The sequence below is a fragment of the Lathyrus oleraceus genome, chromosome 5 (genome assembly GCF_024323335.1).
Source record: "Lathyrus oleraceus cultivar Zhongwan6 chromosome 5, CAAS_Psat_ZW6_1.0, whole genome shotgun sequence".
Lineage (NCBI taxonomy): Eukaryota > Viridiplantae > Streptophyta > Magnoliopsida > Fabales > Fabaceae > Lathyrus > Lathyrus oleraceus.
This window is the reverse complement of record NC_066583.1, coordinates 651467763-651476077: the sequence shown is the minus strand read 5'-3', so window position 1 is coordinate 651476077 and position 8315 is coordinate 651467763.

Genomic DNA, 8315 nt, shown 5'->3' with positions numbered 1-8315 from the left:
ACGTGTGCAGCCATTTTTCGATAATACATGATGAGATGGCTCTTTGGACAAGTATGCCCCTTGTATTTGTCGAAGTCTGGAGTTTTGAATTTTGTTGGAATCACCAACCCGGATACAAGCCACATTTCTTTGGCAGCAGATCCAAAGACGTGGTCTCCCTCTAAATCTCGGAACTTCTTCTCAAGGAGCTGCATGTTCTCCTTTACTTCTCTGAAATCCTCAAACCTTACTTCGTCACCAGTAACTGTTGAGTCAACAGTCTGATACATGTGGTTTTGATCTTCATAATGAGGAATATGCCTAGCATAGGCAGCTGGTGGGACCACAGTATGGATGACTGGTCGTGCATCGGTGTAAACCGGTAATGGCACGGCTTGTTGGACAGATTGCCCCATGTCGTGCACCACCTCCGCTCGGGGGACGAAGTCATAGGGTAGCCCATATGGAGGAAGGGTTGAGGGTAACGTCCTCTGAGGTGGGACTTCCACTGCTGGGACCGTGGTCTCTGAAATTACAGTCGCTTGTGGAATCTCAAACCTGAAGGTTAAAGCTTGCAGCATCTCTCGCATCTGGGACATGCCTCCTTTGATCTCGTCCAACTCGGCTCTAACTCAGACGCTCTCTTGTTCTTGTTCAGCCATTCTCTGTCTTGCTCTGGTGCGAGTATTATACTGGTGTTGAAAATTCAGCGTGAAACTGGAGGAAGAAAGGGCGGAATGAGACTCTATTTTGAAAATGTATGAATGCATGTATGGATGCATCTTGTTTGCAAAACTCTTGGTTAGTTTCAATCATTCATTTCAGAAATTCCACAATACTTGTTCGCAAATATTTAAAGTAACAAGGAAATGAAACACAATAAAAATGAATCTCAAAAGCGATTTTTTCATTAATCTCATAGCAAAGTTCAAATACAAACAACGTGCTTATGGCTTATGGGCTTTCCGAACCGTAGCAAGGTCGGTAGTCATCCCTTCTAGCATTGCTTTACAAAACTTAATGAAATTAATGACTTGATGTGGGGTGTTCTCTGGACACATGCACCAATCAGCTTCTTGCAGCTTCTCAGGTAGCTCTTGCATGATGGAACTCGTAAATTGGGACAGCCTCAGAAATTTGCCTTTCCACTCAGTGTAAAGCCCTTGAAGATCTTGAATGATGCACAAGTCTTCAGCCTTGGTCACCTCTATGTCCCTATAGAGGTTTCTCCAATATCTGCATTCACCTAGCAACACCATATAGGCAGCATCCTGATCCCCACCTTCAAGTGCCTGGATTCTAGCATCGACTCGTTCCAAATGATATTTCAGCCGTGTGCAAACTCTTTCTGACTCTTTCAGTCTTCAGCTTCTTGCGTTCCAGAGTATCCTTGTATTTCTAAATGGTATTCTCCAGTTCACGAGTACGAAACTCGGAAATCAGTCGTGCTTCCCTTTTCATCTCAAGGGTCAATTCCAGAGTCTTGTTGAGTTTTTGAATCCGGAGTAAAGCTCTATCCAACTCCTCCTCCTTTGACTTGAATACAGATTTAGTGCTGTAGAGCGCTTGTCCAAACTTTTCTCTCCTTGCTTCAGACTCTCTAGCTCTTTTGTTGGATATTTCAAGATCTTTGTCCTTCTTTTGTTGACCGTCTTTCAAGTTCCCATTCTCTATCGAGACTCGGCCAAGCTTAATTCTCAAATCAGCATTTTCCAACTCCAACTCCTTGATACGGGCATTGAGCTTCTCTACATCTTCAGGTAATATGGGTTCTGGCTCAGGAACCAATGGATAGATAGAAGGATCAAATGGAAAAGGGAGTTTAATCATCTGAACCCTCTCTCTAACCCAACAAGTGTAAGGCTCTTGAGCGATGACATCTCTCTTACCCAACTCCTTACCCTTTCTGATGACTGCTTGCCAAGACCTCTTGATCTTCTTCACCATGGGATGATCTGCTTCAACACTATGTAAGATGAAAGGCTCTAAAGCTTCAGTTTTTGGAGGGCCATTCATAGGGTACCCATGCTGCCTCAGAGATAACATAGGGTTATAGTTGATGCAACCCTTGGTTCCTATCAACGACACATTGGGGAAGTCTCCAATGCTGACAATCACATTCTTGGTTTCCCAATCCCTGATATACCATTTAACATGACTGGAGGTGAGGGAAGCTAACTTCTGGGAAGGCTTGAATTCCTTTGAGACAAAAGGACCTTCTTCGGGCATATGGGATCTAAACCAGACATGCAACAACTGCGCACAACATAAGATGATTCCTCCCTTCTTCTCATGACGATCGTGGAGAGTGTAGTAGAGATCTTCCAAGAGGAACGGTACAGGGTTACCAGAGAGGAAAATTCTCACCGCCAGGTGATCCACAAAATGGTCAATATTTGGGAAGAGAACTATCCCATAAACCAACACGGCTAACACAGCATAGAAGGCTTTCCAATTCCCTTCTTTATCCATCTTCTTAGCTTGATCCTCCAGGAACTTCCTAGAAAAACCATTGAAAGGTCCTTTCACATCCCAATTGTCCACGACTTCAGAAACTTTCAAACCCAAAGCTAAAGCTTTCCTTTTGGGAGGAATATCTTCATCGAACCTGGGAAATGGATTATGATCCTTCAAATTCCGGCCTATGATCCTCTCAAACTCTTCCAAGGTAGGAGCCAATTGGAAGTCAGAAAACGTGAAACAACGTAGAGGTGGATCATAGAACTGAGCAATAGTCATTGTGGTCATTATGTCCATCTTCTCATTTAGGATGTCTAGAATTCTTCCATAGTTTCGTACAAAGCTGTTGAGTTTGATTGGTGTTACTTTGGCACTCAACTTGTGCATGCTGACAAGGTCCACGTTCTTGTATTTGAACTGAAAAGTGCCTCTTCTCTCAGGATTCATCTTGCTAACAAGTCTTGGATTCCTGAAATAATGCGAAACAAACTAAGAGTTTTGCATTTTATGCATATGCAATGAATGGATGGATGCAATGTTTTCTTTTTTTTGGATAGGTTCAAAGGTCCGAGGTATGGATAAATTTGATTACTTTCCAGAACAGGGGTTCTCACCGGGTATGATCTAGGGCTTTGTTACAAAGGATCCCCAGAGTCATTGATTCACAAGAATGTTTGACGCTTACGGGAAATACTTTCCGGTCGTCAACTCCATCAAGGGAATCTATTCTGGGTGAGGTTCTCGTACCGACTCTTACGAAGTATTCACCTCGGGAGTCCGCACTACGCAACCATTGACTCGGTTCTAGACAGGGTACTCAGAGTCATGGATTCAAAAGACTGTTTTACGCTTACGGAAAATACTCTCCGGTCGTCAACTCCATCTAGAGAGTCTATTCTGAGTGAGGTTCTCGTATCGATTCATATGAAGTATTCACCTTGGGAATCCACACTACGTAACCATAATTTCTAGTTGGCCAAAGGTTCAATGTTCTAAGGGTTCTTAGAGTCATGGACCCCTTTGAAACATTGAAGCTTACGAGGTATACACCTCGGGCGACAATATTTGCAAAAGGATCTACTCTAAGTGAGGTTCTCATACCGACTCTTACGAAGTATTCACCTCGGGAGTCCGTACTACTCAACCATCATCCTATCTTATGTTTTTCACTCTAGACTCGGGTGTAGAGTCTTTCCCACATGGTTTGCAATCAAATATCAATACCCAACACATTGGAACCAATATATAACAGAAATATCAATATAACAATAAAGATAATAAAAGCAATAAATAAGGAAAAGCCACACAATTAAACAAACAAAGGCACACAAACGTCCTAACTAGGCTTGACTCGCATAGGGATTGGGTGTTGTCCCCAGCAGAGTCGCCATCTATCGTACCTCATGGAAAAATGAGAGACACGACCTATACGAAGCGCGATCGCACGCTCGCAATGATGCACTGAACAGAGTCGCCACCGAACTTTATTTATTCCTAAAAAGGAAAGGGGAAATATCGATAAAACCCAAGACAAAAATGACAATGATTATGGTGATCGCAACCAAATCAGGATTCGGGAGTCGATTACGCGAGGGGAAGGTATTAGCACCCCTTACGTCCGTTGTACTCAACGGGAACCATTAGGTCAGTTGTGCGCGTTAATGTTAGTTTGAAATGTTAGGCTTTTCAAGTTATTAGGTGGGAAAGAAAGAATAGAAGAGAGAAGAAATGTTTTTGGATTTTTGACGAAGGACTAAACCTAAGTTTTTTATTAGTGGGCCTGACAAGATTTACAAATCCTGCTCCTACGTATCTCAACAGAGAAATCAAGGCTTACGTAGTTCTGGGTAGAAAAATGTTTGTTTGTTGGTCGATTTTAGCGAAAGCTATACTGTATTAATCGATGAAAACATTGTTTTACCCAAAACAGATGAGGAGTGGACCCATACCACACACCGAACGGATTTATAAATCTACATTCGGAAAAAGCGTCACCTACCTCGACTCAACAATCATGGCCGAAACATTGTTTTGTATCACTTAAGACAATATATCTTTCATTTATGAAAAAGGTTCTTTGATTAGTCGTGCGGCGGCGAAAAAGAGTTTGATTGGTTGGATGTATTTTGAGTGATGGCGAGAGCTTGGATGAGCGAGATATACATCTCAAATCCTAGCCTCAGGAGTGCACGGTATACACCATGTTCCATTTCCATATTTATTGGCAAAAGTGTTTAATAGAGATTAAGTATTTTTAGGTTTGATGGAGAAAGGGTTTGAAGAAACCACATTGACAATTTTAAACGATGTCGAGAGTTAAGATAGGCGAGGCATCCGCCTCGAATCTTAATCTCAGGAGTGCACGGTATACACCATGTTCCATTTCCATCTTTATTGAAAGAGGTTAAGATAGGAATTAAGTATTTTGGAGTTTGAAAGACGAATACTTGTGACTTGCAAGCTCTTACAGCTTGGGTCTAATACTCGGGACTACGTTTGGAAATTCCACCCAGGCAGTCTGTTTCTTTCCCAATTTGTTAAGAAAATGATTTGAACATTACGAATGTTTTGGAGGGAAGACGAATATTTATGGCTTGCAAGCTCTTACAGCTTGAGCCCAATATTCGGGATTATAACTGGATAATCCATCCAGGATAATCTTTTTTCTTCATGTTTTATTTAGAAAATAATTTGAATATTGGAGTGTGGAAGAGAAGACGGATATTTATGGCTTGCAAGCTCTTACAGCTTGAGCCTAATATTCGGGATTATAACTGGATATTCCATCCAGGATAATCTTTTTCTTCACGTTTTTAGAAAAGGGTTTGAATATTATGTTTGTCTTGTGAAATGATCTTGAAATGATTCACCTTATTTTTGGAATGTATTTTGAAATTGAGGAAAGTTGAAATTGATTTTGAAATCGAATGAAATTTGAGTATGATTATTTACACGTGTAAAAGTATGGATATGGGTACTAATAACCTAACTAAATTAGTTAACACACAAAAACCGACTAATCGAATAAAAAATATCGGAAATTCAACCATCAATTAAATCTAAAAGGTAAACATTTAAAGATACAAACGACTAAATATCGATCAAATTACATTGATAAAAAAATTAAAATAAAATAAATAGTATAAGTTATATACAAAATTAAATAAAATAGTAAGCATAACAAAAATAGAAACATGGAGATTTGCTGTCCCCAAGTATCAAACCCACTCCACTAAAGACAATGAAACAACTCTCTCTCCACTAGACCACTTATGGTTATTCATAATTTTAATAACAACTGAAATACATAAACCAAAACAGATTGAAATAAAAATTAAAAAAACGAACTAAAATAAGATAGTCTGTTGGACTACTAATTAAACGAAGGAGGAGTCCCAAAAAAAACCTAGCCACCTGGCTATTGGGTTTCCAAGTGATTGATGGATTGGGAACACAAAAACTAATTAATAAAATGTGCAAAGGAAGAATAAAGTATTAATTTTTTTTAATGGTTTTTATGTGGCTTAAATGTTTGTTTTTTTAAAAATAAATAAAAGAAAAAAAATGGGAGCAACAGTAACAGACTCTCCATCGTTACTCCCTCATCGTCCTCGCTCTCACAACGCTCTCTCAATCTCCCAATCGCTCTCTCAATTTCCCAATCACTCGCATCAATCTCTCCATCATTCACTCAATCTCATCCACAAGCTCACTCAAACTCTCCATCGCTCGTCCTCAACCTTCCACAATCACTCCGTACCTCAATCGCACATCACCTCTTAGTTGTTCTCTCACAATCGCTCACGACACTACCCAAGAAATGCACAAATCTATGGTTTCAAAAGGGAATCGAGCAAAAATATCACCTTCGGCGGTGACGACGGCGGCGGTGAAGCTTAAATCCTCCTTCTTCGCCTCTTCAATCCAGCTTTTGGATTTTGGGATTAGGGTTTTCGTTGCTCTTGTTCGCCTCCGATTTTTTTTCGTCCTCTCTAGGTTTTCGTCTCACCTCCCTTTTTATATCTTGCAATTAGGGTTTGGGGTTGCTGTATGGTAGATTGAAACAAGTATCTCTGCGAAGTCCTTTTGGTGGACTCAGTTTGGATCGGTCTCTTTGGTGTTTGGATTTGGAAAAGGTAACCTGAACCTATGCTTTTTTTTTTTTGAATTTTGTCTCCATTCCATTTTGGGATTTTTGAAAATTTACTACTTTGACTAATTGCTTTATGTTTTACTGCAGTGAATTCGGTGAAAACATGAGGAGCTTTTGTTTTTCACATGGCTTTGGTTTTGAGCTAAGACTGTCAAAATTAGAATCAGTCTCAAGGTTATGGTTATGACTATGATCCTCACTTTCAACAGAAGCTGCTGGACCAAGACTGGATTTCAAAAGAGTTGAATCCTGGGAACTCCACTTCCGACCACCATCACTATCTAGGGAACCAACCGAATATCTTCCAAGGTATTGAGTTTTTCTAGAGAAACCAAGATACCCATCTTCAGATGATGTTCCTACAACATCAGACGGATCATAGGAAGACTTGGAACGTTGTCGCTCTTTCTTGCTCTGCATATAGTTTATTAGCTCTACTTCAATGCGAGGGGTTTAAGGGTTCGTCTCAAAGAATTTTGTTCTTCCACTGACAAACTCATAATGAAATTAAGAACTGCAGTTGAATCGAAGGGAGTATACACTGATATAATGCACGTAATAGCTGATTCTTTAAGCTTGGTATTCTTGTCATGAACCAAAGGGGTTAACTTAGCAAGCCACAATTTTAGTATGCCAATATTAGCAGCACCTTCTGCATTCATTGTAGGCTTGTTAAAGGAATTGATTGCAAATTCAATCACGGCCAATTTAGCCTTTGGAGACCTTTGTTCGTCTAGTGCACGTAACAGTGCAGGTAAGAGAGAATCGATACTGTAAGTTTTGCTAACAATTTCCAATGTTGTAGAACATCGATACTGTAAGTCTTGCTAACAATTTCCAATGTTATAGAACATGGTTGCCTAACAACCTCTTTAGGATCAATTAACCGGGAAAAGACATGTGGTAATATTCTTTCCATGTAACCCTCAAAAGGCTTTCGACACGCCAGAACAATATCTGTTAGTGTTGAAAGAGCAGCCTGTGCAACTTTATGGTGAGGGTCATCTAAGTGCTAGAAAAACAACTTCATTACCTTCTTAAAATTCTGAACAACTTCAGGAGTTCCCTTTGGACCTTGCTTGAGTTATATTTTGTTATCATGCTGATTTATTGTGATGTTTGCAGGGAATTTGCTGTGAAACTCATATGAGCCAATGCCACCAAGTTGTTCTGTTATGAACCTTGTAGGGAATGTTGGCTAGATTATACAGGTCACGTTTGGCATTGTTTCATGTTCCGACTTATGATTTACAGGGTGCCTTGCCAAAGCCTATGCGCAGGAGGCCATGTTCTACAATGCTTCATGTGCACTGGCTTGGTTCTGCAGGATTATGGCTTGAAGGGCATGGAGACATGGTGTCATCCTTATGTTCATAGCCTTGTATTTGGTATGTTCATGCCAATGCATTTTTTTATGCATTTCTGACTTTGTAATGGCATTGCTATGGTTTTGTAGAATGGTTGATGTATGGTATGCTAGATGCACGACTTTGGTGTCTTGAATGTGCACACCAAATAGAATTCATGGCTTTCTTATGTTTCATTTGTTTTGTAGGTATTGAACCGTGTTGGACATGTTGATCACGTGGAATTAGATGCAAGGCTATGAAGTGTAGATTGGATTGCTTGGAAGAGTTTGCTTAGACATGTAATTATCGTAGTCTTTGTTGTGATGTGAATTGAAAATGGACGTATGCAATGGTAATTGAATGTAATTGGACAT